The sequence below is a fragment of the Lycium barbarum genome, chromosome 9 (genome assembly GCF_019175385.1).
Source record: "Lycium barbarum isolate Lr01 chromosome 9, ASM1917538v2, whole genome shotgun sequence".
NCBI lineage: Eukaryota > Viridiplantae > Streptophyta > Magnoliopsida > Solanales > Solanaceae > Lycium > Lycium barbarum.
Window position 1 is genome coordinate 54,218,406 of NC_083345.1, and position 14,024 is coordinate 54,232,429.

General features: G+C 40.8%; 1 non-coding gene across 1 annotated transcript; it reads left to right on the forward strand.

Annotated features, from left to right (window-relative positions):
- The first annotated feature begins 13,539 nt into the window (after positions 1-13,539).
- On the forward strand, positions 13,540-13,645 carry LOC132612443 (small nucleolar RNA R71). The gene has a single exon (XR_009571803.1). It is a non-coding gene; the product is annotated as a small nucleolar RNA R71 (small nucleolar RNA).
- The last annotated feature ends 379 nt before the right edge of the window (positions 13,646-14,024 follow it).

A 14,024-nucleotide genomic window follows, 5' to 3' on the forward strand; every position in this document is an offset into this window, starting at 1 on the left:
GGGTGACCATCCAAGGAATTAACTCCTAAATGCATCATTCTTTTCTTTTTAGGATGTGGGTCACCTTTATCTTCCTAAAAAAATAAAAAAGACTAAAGTCCTAATTATATTTGATACCCCCCCCCCCCCACCTTCCCCCACACCCAGCCACCCCCTTTTTGGATAGTTTTTGTTTTTCCTACACATTTTGGAGGTCACATTTTTTTAAAAGTGGGGTTCTATTCTGATTTTTCAAATGCATAGGAGTTAAATATTAAAGTGAAATCTTGATCTTTTTCACCTAAGGTTAAAAAAAAAAAATTGGTTTGCTTATATAGACGGATTTAGAATTTAAATTTGACATGATTTGTATGTTTGCTTTTCAGATTTACCATTTATAGGTCAGGCCTCGGAGCAGAGGTGCAGTGTGAATTTGTATTACTTGTATTGGGTTTGCTTTTGGTTCTTTACATTGTCAGACCACCAACTTTGTCTACTCATTTGGCTTCATGTCCTCCATGTTCTTGTCATTGCTCCATGCTCTCTCTTCCTTAATAGTGTGTTCAGTATGAAGGAAAACAAAAAATATTTTGCAATTTTCTCATGTTCGTTTAGTCAAAATTTTAGGAAAACAAGTTCACTAAAAATGGAAAAAATGACTTCCCTAATCAAAATAGGGAAAACAAGTCTACAAGTAGCATTTCACCAACCACCCTATAACCACTCAACCCACCCCTCCAACCACGAAACCCCAGGCAACTCTCCCACCCCACCACCACCACCTCCCCCCTACCCTCTAAAAAAATGCTTAAGTTTTTAAATTCTTTTTTATTTGGGTTTTCTACACCACCCATCCACCCCCCCCCCCTCCAAAAAAATTAAAAGAAAAAGTTTGAAAAGGGGTTTTTTTTTTGTGTGTTCTACAACACCCCCTCCAAAAAAATTAACTTTTTTAAAAGAAAAATTTTTGAAAAGTTTTTTGGTTTTTTGTTTTCTATGACCCCCTCCCCAACAGCCCACCACCCACTCCAAGGATATTAATTTTTTTTAAAAAAAGATTTGAAAAAAAATTCTTTTTATTTTCTACACCCCCGCCCGCCCGCACCCCTTACCCCCTACCGAATTTGGTACTTTTTATTTAATTTACCTTTATAAAAACATTTATAAAAATGAAAAGTTTGTGTGGTTAAATTTGGTGTTGGGTGATTGGTGGGGTGGGTGGTGGTGAAAATAGTGGTGGATAAGAAAAAAAAATCATTTTTTATAAAAGTAAAATAAAATATATGAAATAGAAAATTTGGGAGGGGGTGGAGGGTTGGATAGACCAGTGGTGTGGTGTGGGGGTTGGGGTGGGTGGTGGTGTGGGGTAGGGGTGGGTGAAGATGAAGTGCGTTGGAGGGTGGTGGTTGGGTTGGGGTGGGTGTGGGCGTTGGTGTGGTATGGGGTGGAGAGGTTGGGATTGGGGCTAGGTGGGTGGGGCTTGGGTGGTATTTTCCGGAAAATATTTTCTACCGACCAACCGAACATGAGAAAATAAGTAGAAATTCACTTATTTTCCAAGCAAACATTTTCCTCCATACCAAACACACCCTTAGGTAACTTCATTTTTTTTTATTTTCCCAAGTAAATACTCCCTCCGTTTCAAAATAAGAGTCACATTAACAAAACAAACTTGTCCCAAAATAAGTGTCAACTTAGAAATTCAAGACAAAAATTAACAAGCGTTTTCAACTATGCCCTTACCATTAATCATCTGGTAAATAGGGATAGTTTAATAAATTCCACGTTGTATTTAGAAATTTCTCAATGGGCGTAATTTGTTTTTAAGATGACACTTATTCTGGGACGAAGGGGTTAACGTTTTATTTACCCTCCATTTACTAATTCTACCTGTCTCTACATTTCTATGCGTCTTTATTAGAGAATTATGGTCATTACTTATTGAAGCATGTTACATTCAATTGTGAAATTATTTGATGATGCTTTAAATTGAAGTGCTGTTGTTGAGAAAGTAAGAATTACTGAAATTCTTGCTTTTAACCAGCTAAGGCTTTAGTATATCTAGAGGTCTAAATTTAGACTGGTTATTTCTTTCTTAATGAAGAGTTCCCCTCTGAAAATTGAAATATGCCATTATCTGCAATGAGCGCATGCCATGGGTAGAGCTGGGGGTTGATACGCTCAAATTACACCTATTAATGGTATAACGCGAACGATGTCAAATATAGTGACCCAACTAGGTTGGGGTCGAATCTCACAGGGAATATGGTGTGAAAAGGTTACTAAACTCGTAGAATGCTTAATTTAGGTCTAATGTCTTAATCCGATGATTTCTGTAAAAGTTGGGTTTTTATGACTAATTGCTTTGGATGTAATTTATGGTAAAAGAAACCAAGATTCTGTCCCCATTAGATAAGGCGTATAATCATGGGTATTGATCTTGATATACTTCTAATGGATCATTGTATGAATGCACTTAACCTCTATATGAATCTCTACTATTACCCAATAAATAAAGATTATCTCTTTCTATGATTTTCCCAAATATAAGAAAGTAACTATGAAGAACGGTTAATTATGTCAAGTAAATTCTTCTTATTCCTAAGTGAATTTATTAAACAAAGTTTAAAGCTTTGAGTTCTTGTTATTTATTCTTACCAACCCTAATTATTTTCCCAAATAAATCAAGGTTTATGGCTTTAATCAATGTTTGCAACCATTAATTATGAATGAAGAATAAACAAATCCTAATAATCCATTATGTGTATATCAATCACAAAACACCCATCATTGGGTTCACAACCCTAGTAAGGGAATTTAGCTACTCATGACAAAGAACAAGAAATAAGAAATTTAAGAATTCATGAATTCTTACTTTGGAAGAAAAAAAGAATTGATAATACTTGAATTGATGTTTGAACCTTAGAGAGTATTTAATGTTCTCAGCCAAAAGTCAAAAAATAATAATGGATCTCAATTAAAATCTTACAATGACTATTTATAGGTTCTGAAAACGTCAAAGTTATAGATTTGCACTTTGGTCCCTGTCGATAGGAAATACGGTCCGTAAATTGAAATACGGACCGTAAACCAGTTTACGACTAGGTCTTCCTTCAAGACTTGAACAACTGCAATCTCTTGAAATACGGGTCGTAAAGTGATTTACGGTCCGTCTTCTGCATAGTCGTCTTTCAACTTCCAAAGCTTCAACTTTCTGCCAAATGCTTGAATGGTTAAATACGCTTTGAAATATGGACCGTAAAGGGGAATACGGTTTGTAAAAGTTGTTCGTAAATCACCATCTCTTTAGCCTGCCTTTCTGGTTCTTCTTATCCTTAAATACGCCCATGGACTACAGCCCGTATTTGAGAATATGGTCCGTAAACTGGGTTTACGACCACTTCTGCACTTTTAACTGTTTTCATTCCAAATCTGTTTTGTTACCTGAAAAACACTAAAAACACATTAAATAGACACTAACTTGCTTAAAAACAAGTAAAACTTCTCGTAAAAAGGCCTTGAATGTGCCATAAATTCTCGGTACATCAACACCCCCAACTTAAAGTCTTTGCTTGTCCTCAAGCAAGCCATACAATACAACGACTCAATCTAACACCTAGATATCACAGAGTAATAGTGTCTACATTGGTTTTGACTTTGAACCACCGACATGCATATTTTTCTTCCAAGGACCCCTCCCCCCCCCCCCCCCCCCCCAAACAATTCTCTATTTAAAAGCAATATACACAACTCAAGAACACTATAGCTAACAATGAAGCTTCAATGCATGACATTACATTATCGAACATATTATGATGCACACAAACGCTACTTTAGGCGGTCACTTTATTTTGCTCAATTCTCATCCTTATGCCCTCACATAGACTAAAGAATGTCCCAACACACATATATACAACAAGAATGGGACGAAGATGACAGAGACGATAAAAAGACTCACACTCACAAAGAAATTCATATCTACACATGCAAAAAGCATAGGCTTGCCCTTATTTTCTATGCTTTCATCCTAGGCTCATTCGGTTGTGATCACATTAGGACTTGTTTTGGCTTGTAATGTAGGCTTAGGGACGGGTAGGATACTTTTTGGGTATTAGTGACTCACCCTCCTTGAACGCTACAACATCTCTTCACCTCTTTTTCTTTCCATCCCCTTTATTTTCTTTCAAGCTTTCAACTTCGATGTGGTTTTATTTATAACCAACTTAAAATTCTTTTTATGTCACAATTTTCTGATTTTTTTTTTTATATCTATGCAATTACCACATCGAATCTCCACTAGCAACTTCACCACCCCCAACTTCTGTTTTTAACATCTACTCCACATTTAATTCACCCCTAACTTAGGCATCTTGCCTCCTCTATCTAGTAACATCAAGGAGGGAATGGGTGCGAAGATGGATTAATTTCTCAAAGGGTAAGGTTTCATAATTAGCTAGCCAAGAAAAAGGTCAAATCAAAAAGGGAAACTAGGGATATTTATAATTAAATGGTCAGGCTTATATAGGCAAAGTGACTTTTTATTCAAAGAAAGCCTAAGATCATCTCACAACCAAACTAACTTTCGAATTTCAAACACGATCAACCAGGCAAGTTTTAGATTGCACATGCATAAACAGAACCAAACTAACAACTCACACACACATTGGCGTAAGGACAATTATTTTTACACTTGTGACCTCCTAAGTAGTCATTCATCACACACAATACCCCAATAATCATAATGTCATATAAAGAATCACTCATTTCAACCAATAATTGTTCTAAGTATGCATTTTTTCGAGGGGTCCAAAATTTCCAACAAACCATAACAACATGCCATTAGTTACAGAGGAACACCAACTATGTCAAAACTACTCTATTCAACCTAAGAAACAACTTAAACATGCCAGTTTCAACAAAAACACAACCCCTCAGGAAAAGAACTCTGGCAAAGAAAAGTCGAGGGGGTTCCTAACATATATTTACAATACAACAGTACCAATACTCCCACCCCCAACAGAAAAGTCAAGCACTGTCCCTAGTGCCCCACTTATAAGAACAAGGGAAAGAGGTTGTACCTTGGCGCCTAGGCGTTGTACGTGTCTCAAGACTGGCCCGCTGCATCAGGCGGCTGACTGGTGGACTCTCCTGGTCGATGCTGCGGTTCGACTAAAGACTTAAGGATGGCCTGCTGCATCTCCTTTTTCTCTGTCTTCTTCAATCTCTTGGCCAACTCCTCGGGGTCCTCAAATGTCTCACCAACCCTCTTGCCTGTGTCTCGCACACGGGGCTCGGCATCCTCCACTTTCTCCTAAGAATCCATCAGATCCAGCACCTTAAACATACTAGGCAATGTGGCACGTGGTGCTGAAGCTGGTACGACTACCATACCTTGCGCTTGGAGCGCCTCAAGCTCCTTCTTCAGCTATTTCAACTCACTCCTCAATGAGACAGACTCCCCACCGGGTGTGGTCTGCTCTCGAGTCACCAATTTTGACTCAAAACTATCCAATCTAGCCTGATACAATTCGTGCCTTTTCTCGAACTCTGCACGGATCTCTGTGGCAGCCTCTGTAACCAACTGCTGCACTATTTTCACCACTTTCGGCTTGAACTGTTGCAAGATTTTCCCTACCTGCCTTTCAGCCTTCACTGCCTTGAACGCAATTTGACTATTGTTAGCATGGCTGAAATGAAGCAGCTCCAACTCTGGATCAGCAGGCTCGACTGATGCAGCGGCTGTGGCAGACCCTGAGGGAGGGCCCTATGTGGCAGGAGGTGGTGGTGGAGGTCTAGCCTCAGAAATACCTATCTCAACTACAGTAGCCGGTGTGTCTACAGTATCTGGGACACTTATAGTGGAAGCAACAGTCTCAGTAGCAACAACAGCAATATTGGGATCTACTGGATCAGTCCCATAAGCATGGCTCGGACTCAACTCTAACCGAGTGTCGTCGTCATCACCAGACTGTTCTGCCTCCTGGTTATCCTTGCCTGGCACCTTATTCTTCCTCCAATCTCCCACATGGGCAGCTGTGACGGTGCCGTCCCATTCCGAAAACTGGAGTATCTTTGCCTGTCTACACAATTCTGTGATTAGACACGGAAATACCATGTTTTGGTTAGGCTTGTGTGCCCTCACATGTAGCTCCTCAGCAATGAGCTCTCCAATATTCATCGGGTACTTTGACATCAACGAGGCAATAGTGACTGCCTGACTGGTGGAGTGGGTATTATCCGTCTGGGTTGGAGTGATCCTGTACCTAAGCAACGTCCACCAGAACTTAGCTTCCAAAGACAAGCAACTCTTCACAATCTTGACTTTCCCATCATTTGTCCATTTTTGCTTATTTGGCTCAGATGTGATAATAGCGGCAGTCCATTCCCTCACAGTTTTCTTGTCTTTCCTTTCCCTCTTGTCTAGGTACAGGCTCAGATCAGCAGGTGCCATAAAATCATTGTCGAATAGAACTCTGTTGATGGCTTTGGAGAAAATATCGACAAGTGAGTTTCGGACTGTCACCTTCTCCAACATGGGTATTTGATACCAAGCACGACTCGGCTTCTTCATAGACATCAACACAGCCCCATATGATGCATAGAATTCCCTCACAATGTGAGGAGCATACTCTCTCGATTCGTGAGTGAAAACATCCAGCTTGTACATCTTGACGGTCTCGTCTAGCTGTGGATGAGCCAAAACACCATTGAAAATTAGTCGTCGCTCCTCAAATATTTTCCTCTGCGGTTGTCCTCCAGTTTTTGTCCCAACCATCCATTGATCATACAATTCCTTTGACCCTTTGACTGAGAATATAAGTTTTTCTTCCTCCAGCTGTTTAGTCCGGATGACTAATTTACTACCCTCTGGAAGTGTACCATCATCTGGAGCATTACCAGCACTTGGCCCCTCTGAGCCACTCTCTTGTTCCGTTTGGTGGGCTGCCCCCCTGCTTGATACTTCCGCGTCAGGATCCCCCTCTTCAGACTGGGAGGCTTCCGACGCGGACTCAGACGGTGTCATGGATGGGGGCGTAGATGGCCTTGCGGATGTGCCTTGCATGAGGGCCCCTCCGACCTTAGGTGGCGGTATAACTTCTGCCCACTCGGATCCTGATTTCTCCCCTTCCGAATTGGAGGGTTCATCTATCAAAGTAAAGTCCGAGTGCACTTTCTTTCGTGTGCCTTTGCATTTTGCCCCCACTTTCCTTGCATTCTTTTTTTGACTCATTCCTGTAAAAGACACATCATATTAGCTACAATGGAACAACCAATCAAAAATAAAAACAAAATAGTTGTACACAAAAACTGTGTTCTGTCTGTGACCGTAAACATAAAAGGCAGACCGTAAACTGAAATACGGTCCGTAAACTGAGGTTATAAACTGCTCCTTTCTTGGGTATGACCTTTCTGTCCATCCGTTAAACGCTTAAAGACGGACCTTAAATTGAAATACGATTCGTAAAGTGATATCGTTTTTCGCATCTTTTAGTCATAGACATAGAACATGTTTTGGTTGCTGAATTGCATTACACATCCTAGTTTCACATTGTTTTGGGGATTAGGTTACTCAGGCTTCACCCAATTTTCGACCGAATTCCAATTAATCTCTCATCAGTCATGTTATTGGTGGGTAGACCAAAACCTCAAATTTTGAATTCCTAGGTGTGGAATGCCCTCCAACCCATTTAGGTCTTATTAACAAACTTCGCAAGAGAATTTAAAGATTTAAACATCGTTATCCCCACACAAGATCATTAACCAAGATAAGCAAACGCTTAATTGCACAAAACCCTAGTCTAATCAACACTTACCAATAAGTTCATACTCAATGGAGTAAATTAAGAGTGGATAGTGTCAATAATACCTTTAATAATGAACTAATAGATGACAACTTGAAGGACTTTGAGAGAACAACTCAATACCAAACAATTTAAACCTAGGGCAGAGAGATTTTGAATTTTTGTGAGAGTGGATGTATTTGAGAGTGTGGATTGGTGTGTTTATGGAGTTTATGAGGTGGAAGATGATGGGTTTTTTAGCGGGAAGTCGTGGTGTTATGATGGAGGGAGGGGAGTTATGGTTTTGGATCGTGGGATATGGAATTTAAGCATTATAGCTGTTGTTTCTCTGCCTGTGATTTAAATGATGCCCTCCCTTATATTTTTTTTCTTTTTTCTAAATACGGTCTGTAAAGTGATTTACGGCCCGTATTTAGAGATAACTTTGTCGACAGTACACTGTATTGTCTCATGAAATATTACGATCAGATTTATGGACCGTATTATGAAATACAGTCCGTATTCCATGGTCGTAAACTTTCATGTTGCAATACAGTGCTACTGTTTTGTGACATTGTTAAATACGCCCTGTTTTACGAGCCGTATTGTGAAATATGGTACGTAAACTGCTGGTGTATTTTGCAATATTGCAAAACAGTCTCTCTTACTACTTTACTTACCTGCTATTCAACAATGTTTTCTGCAATATATTCCTGCACCAAAACAACCATTACCCTATATGTAATCAAAAACAAGCAAAAAGAAAATAAACATTACACTTGGGTTGCCTCCCAAGCGCTTGAGTTAACGTCGCGGCACGATGGTGGTCCCCATTCACTCCTTATCGGCGAACACTAGGTCAGCGTTCGTTTCGAGGTGCTTCAACCCGTATCGGTCAACAATTCTATCTCCCGACACCATCTCGTGATAGTGCTTCACCCTCTGCCCATTCACCTTAAATGTCCGAGTTCCATCTTCGGACTTCAGCTTAATCGCTCCATGGGGTGAAACACCTACCACCTCAAACGGACCAGACCACCTTGACTTTAGTTTGCCCGGTAGCAACTTCAACCGAGAGTTAAACAGCAAGACAGGATCACCCTTGTAGAATTCTCTCTTTAGGATTTTCTTGTCATGATAGTGTTTCATCCTCTCTTTATACAGTGCTGCGCTCTCATATGCCTGGTGCCGAAACTCATCCAACTCATTGAGTTGAAATAACCTGAGCTTGGTCGCCTCTTCCTAATCCATATTCAACTTCTTCAAAACCACATAGCCTTGTGTTCAAGTTCAACCGGCAAGTGACAAGATTTTCCGAACACGAGCTTGAAGTGTAAAGTCCCAATAGGAGTTTTGAAAGCAATCTGGTATGCCCATAGAGCATCATCGAGCTTGCGGGCCCAATCAGTCCTATTTGCATTCACCGTTTTAGCTAGAATACTCTTGATCTCCCGATTGGATACTTCAACTTTCCCACTCATCTGAGGATGATAAGGTGTTGCCACCCTATGTTTTTTTCCATATTTCTCCATCAATCCCGCGAAAGCTCTATTGCAAAAGTGGGACCCACCATCACTGATTATAGCCCTCGGAGTACCAAATTGAGTAAATATGTTCTTCTTGAGGAACCCCATGACACTCTTGGCCTCATTGTTAGGTAAAGCCACCGCTTCTACCCATTTTGACACATAGTCCATAGCAACCAAGAGATATTTCATGCCACCTGAAATCACAAAGGATCTCATAAAGTCAATCCCCCAAACATCGAACACTTCTACCTCCATCACAAAATTCATAGGCATCTCTTTCCTTCTGCCATTATTCACTTGCCGCTGACATTGATCACAAGACCTCACCAATAGATTGGTATCATAAAAGATTGTCGGCCAGTAATAACGGCATTCAAGTACCTTAGCCGCAGTCTAGTTACCACTATGATGACCCCTAACAGGAGAGTCATGGCACGCCTTAGTATCGCCATCACTTCACTTTCGGGAACACAACGCCGAATGATGTTGTCAGCGTATGTTCGGAACAAATAAGGCTCGTCCCAATAGTATTGGCGAGAATCCCGCAAGAACGTTTTCTTCTGGTAAGCTTTGATCTCTTCTGGAACTATGCCTGTTACCAAATAATTGGCAATGTCAGCATACCACGGTGCTACCTCCATTGACACAGCCAACACCCTCTCATATGGAAATGCATCATCTATATCTAGCTCATCAGAAGGTCTCCCATCTTCTTCAAGCTGAGAGAGATGGTCAGCAACCTGATTCTCAGTGCCCTTGTGGTCCTTCACCTCAAAATCAAGCTCTTGCAGCAATAGTACCCATCGGATAAGTCGTGGATTTTCTTCCTTCTTTGCCATAAGGTATCTCAATGTTGCATGATCAGTGTATACCACTACTTTGGACCCCAACAAATAGGCCTGAAACTTCTCAAACGCAAATACTATTGCAAGCAGCTTTTGCTCCGTTACTGTGTAATTCATCTGGGCAGCATTCAATGTTCTGCTTGCATAATAGATAGGGTGCATAATGTTATTATGCCTCTGGCCAAGCACAACACCAATCGCGAATCCGATAGCATCACACATCAGTTCAAAAGGCAAGCACCAATCAGGAGCAACAATAATAGGAGCAGTAGTGAGGCGCTCCTTTAACTCATCAAATGCCTTCCGGAACTTGTCATCAAACACAAACTTAGCCTCTTTTTCAAGAAGCTTGCACATCGGGTTAGAAATCTTGGAGAAATCTTTGATGAAGCGCCGGTAGAACCCAGCATATCCCAAGAAACTTCGGACACCTTTGACTGAGATAGGTGGAGGAAATTTTGCAATCACATCTATTTTCGCTTGATCGACATTAATTCCCTTCTCAGAGATTTTGTGATCGAGGACTATCCCTTCCTTCACCATAAAGTGGCACTTCTCCCAATTTAGCACGATATTCGTCTCTTTACATCTTTTCAGCACTTGACCCAGATGACCAAGACAATCATCAAATGAATCACCCACAACAGAGAAGTCATCCATGAACACCTCCAAATAGTCCTCTACTATGTCAGAAAAGATCGACATCATGCACCTCTGAAAAGTGGCTGGAGCACTACACAACCCAAAGGGCATCCGGCTGAACGCAAACGTCCCATAAAGACAAGTAAATGTCATTTTTTCTTGATCTTCCAACGCAATGTTGATCTGATTGTAGCTCGAATAACCATCAAGGAAGCAATAATTAGAACACCCTGCTAGCCTATCAAGCATTTGATCAATAAAAGGCATAGGGAAGTGATCCTTGCATGTGGCAGTGTTGAGCTTACGATAGTCCATGCAAACTCTCCATCCGGTAAAAGTTCTCGTCGGAATCAGCTCATTCTTTGCATTGGGCACAACTGTGATGCCGCCCTTCTTAGGAACACATTGGACTAGGCTCACCCATTTACTGTCAGCAATCGGGTAAACCACTCCAGTATCTAACCATTTAATGATCTCTTTCTTGATTACCTCTTGCATATTCTCGTTCAACCTCCTTTGATGCTCTACACTCGGTTTGCTATCCTCCTTCAACTGGATTTTATGTTCACACATCCCAGATGGAATTCCCCGAATGCCTGTTATGGTCTAACCAATGGCACATCTATATTCACGCAATACCTCCAAAAGCTGTAGAATCTGCTCCTCAGTCAGTAGGGCTGAAACCATCACTGGTAATGCATTGTTCGGACCAAGGAACTCATACTTCAGATGTGATGGGAGCTGCTTAAGCTCCAACTTAGGTGGCTCAATGATCGAAGGATTTGCTGGAGGAGTTGTTCTATTTTCCAGATCAAGATTTAGCTTCATTGGGTGGTAAGAATATGAAACCAACCCAACAAGTGAATTAACTGTCTCCACATAACCTTCCATGTCTTCAGCATCAAAATTCACAAGAATACCGACTAGAGTTTTACCCAAAATTTCTTCTTCCATCTTGAACTCCACCACTTCATCAACAATATCAAACGAATCAATTACCTAAATGCTCTCGTAAGCACTTGGTAACTTCATCCCCTTGCTAGCCTGAAAAGTAACTTCTTCATCGTTGACTCGAAATTTGATTTCATTTTTTCTCCGAATCCATCAGAGCTCTTCCTATTGCAAGGAAGGGTCTCCCTAGAATAATAGGAATGTCCCAATAAACAACACAGTTAAGAATCACAAAATCCGCAGGCAACATAAATTCACCAACCCGCATAAGCACATCATCAACCACACTAACAGGTCTTTTGATCGACCTATCAGCCATCTGTAACCTCATAGTAGTTAGCCTTGGCATCCCCAAACCTGATTGTTTGTATATAGAAAGAGGCATCAAATTAATACTCGCCTCATTATCACACAACGCACTAGCTAAATCATGGTGCCTAACAGAACAAGGAATGGTGAACGCCCCATGATCGCCCTTTTTCTGAACAGTAGTAGTTGAGATGATGGAACTCACAATGTGAGTCAAACTCACGGTTTAATGTTGCACCGGTTTCTTCTTGGTCAGTAGGTATTTCAAATATTTAGCAAAACCAGGCATCTCCTTAACAGCTTCCAAGAAGGGAAAATTCAGAGATAACTGCTTCAACTGATCATAAAACTTCTCGAACTTAGCATCTTGCTTCTTCTTTACCAACTTGTGAAGAAAGGGAGGTTTAGACTTGAAAAGCTGAGTCAAAGGGCGGAGAGCCCCTTTCACAGTCTGCCTGCTCGTGTCATCACTCTCATTCACAATCTTTGGAATATCAGCAACCTTCTTGTTAGTAGGATTCTCATCAATAATAATTGGTGCTTCAGACTACACCTCTTCCTCTTCATCTATCGGCTCAAGATTAACAACCTTCTTATTAGCTCCTTGGAGTGTTTTACCACTCCTAGTAGTAATGGCAAACACACGGTCTACACCGCCTCCCCCATTCTTCGGATTCGGAATAGTGTCACTCAGAAGTCCTCCCTTTTTAGGAGGGTGCTGCTCTCTATAAATATCCTTCATCTGTGACTCAAGCTTCTGAATCTTGGATGTATGGGAACCCACTGTCTTTGTCAGAACAGATAAAGTTCTCTCAGACTTAGACTGATTTGCCAGAATCTTCTCAAGGATTTCTTCAACCTTCGAACTACTTTGCTCTGTTGACTACCCTTTCAGTGGTATATAAGGATTGGAACTCTTGTTCCCAAAATTGTTACTGTTGTTGTAGCTCCCTTGGTTCGTACCACCATAATTATTATTGTAGTTCCTTGAGTTGTTATAAGCACATTGACCTTGCTGAGGTCTCCATTGATTCTGATTCTGGTAACCACTTTGGTAGTTTTTTCTTTGATAACCCCCTTGATAGTTATTCATATAGTTAGCATCTTCAATCTACATAGGAGGTCCATCATGAAACGGACCCTCTTGAGTCTCGTACATTCTTTTTGGCATACCTGTATCATCCTCACAAACATTCACCTTCTTAATCTGGGTCTCATCAAACTTCTTTGTTAGCAAGGAAATATTTTCCCGGTAGCTCAGCCAATGTTTGCTGGGTATCTAGATTCTCCTTTACCATATTCTGTATCATAGCACTACCGTAAGGAACAACATCAGCATTGTTTGAGTACCAAGCCTAATTATGAGTAGTCAGCCTGTCAAGCATGTTGGGCACTCGTCGGTAAGATTTATTCATAAACCAACCATCAGCTGCATTGTTAGCAACTGATTGCATCACTGGATCTAGCCCTCGGTAGAACTTCTCCATTAATATGTTCTCCGAAAAACCATGATTCGGAATCTTTTGCAAGGACTCTTTGAATCTCTCCCAAGCTTCATATAACTGTTCCCCCGGTCGCTACTTAAATTCATATATCTTATCACGAATCTCAGCTTTCTTGCTAGAAGGGTACCATTTCTTGAGAAAGACTGTTACCATCTCTGCCCATGTAGTAATAGAATTCCGGGGCAGTTTCTCGAACTATGCTCTTGCATATCCAGCTAAGGAATATTTGAATAACCTCAACCGAATATCATCTTCTGGAACGTTGTTTTGGATGTGATTAGCACACACATCCATAAAATTCTGCAAATGACGTTGAGGGTCATTCTCGGTAGAGTTCCGAAAGTAGCCCTCAAGCTTCAACAACTGGTATAGAGAGAAGTCAATTTTTACGTGTGTAGCACCACATCGAGGATGAACAATAGCAGATGCATAGTCCTCCTCCTAAATAAGATCAGCGAAGACATTTTCTTCCTCTGATTCATT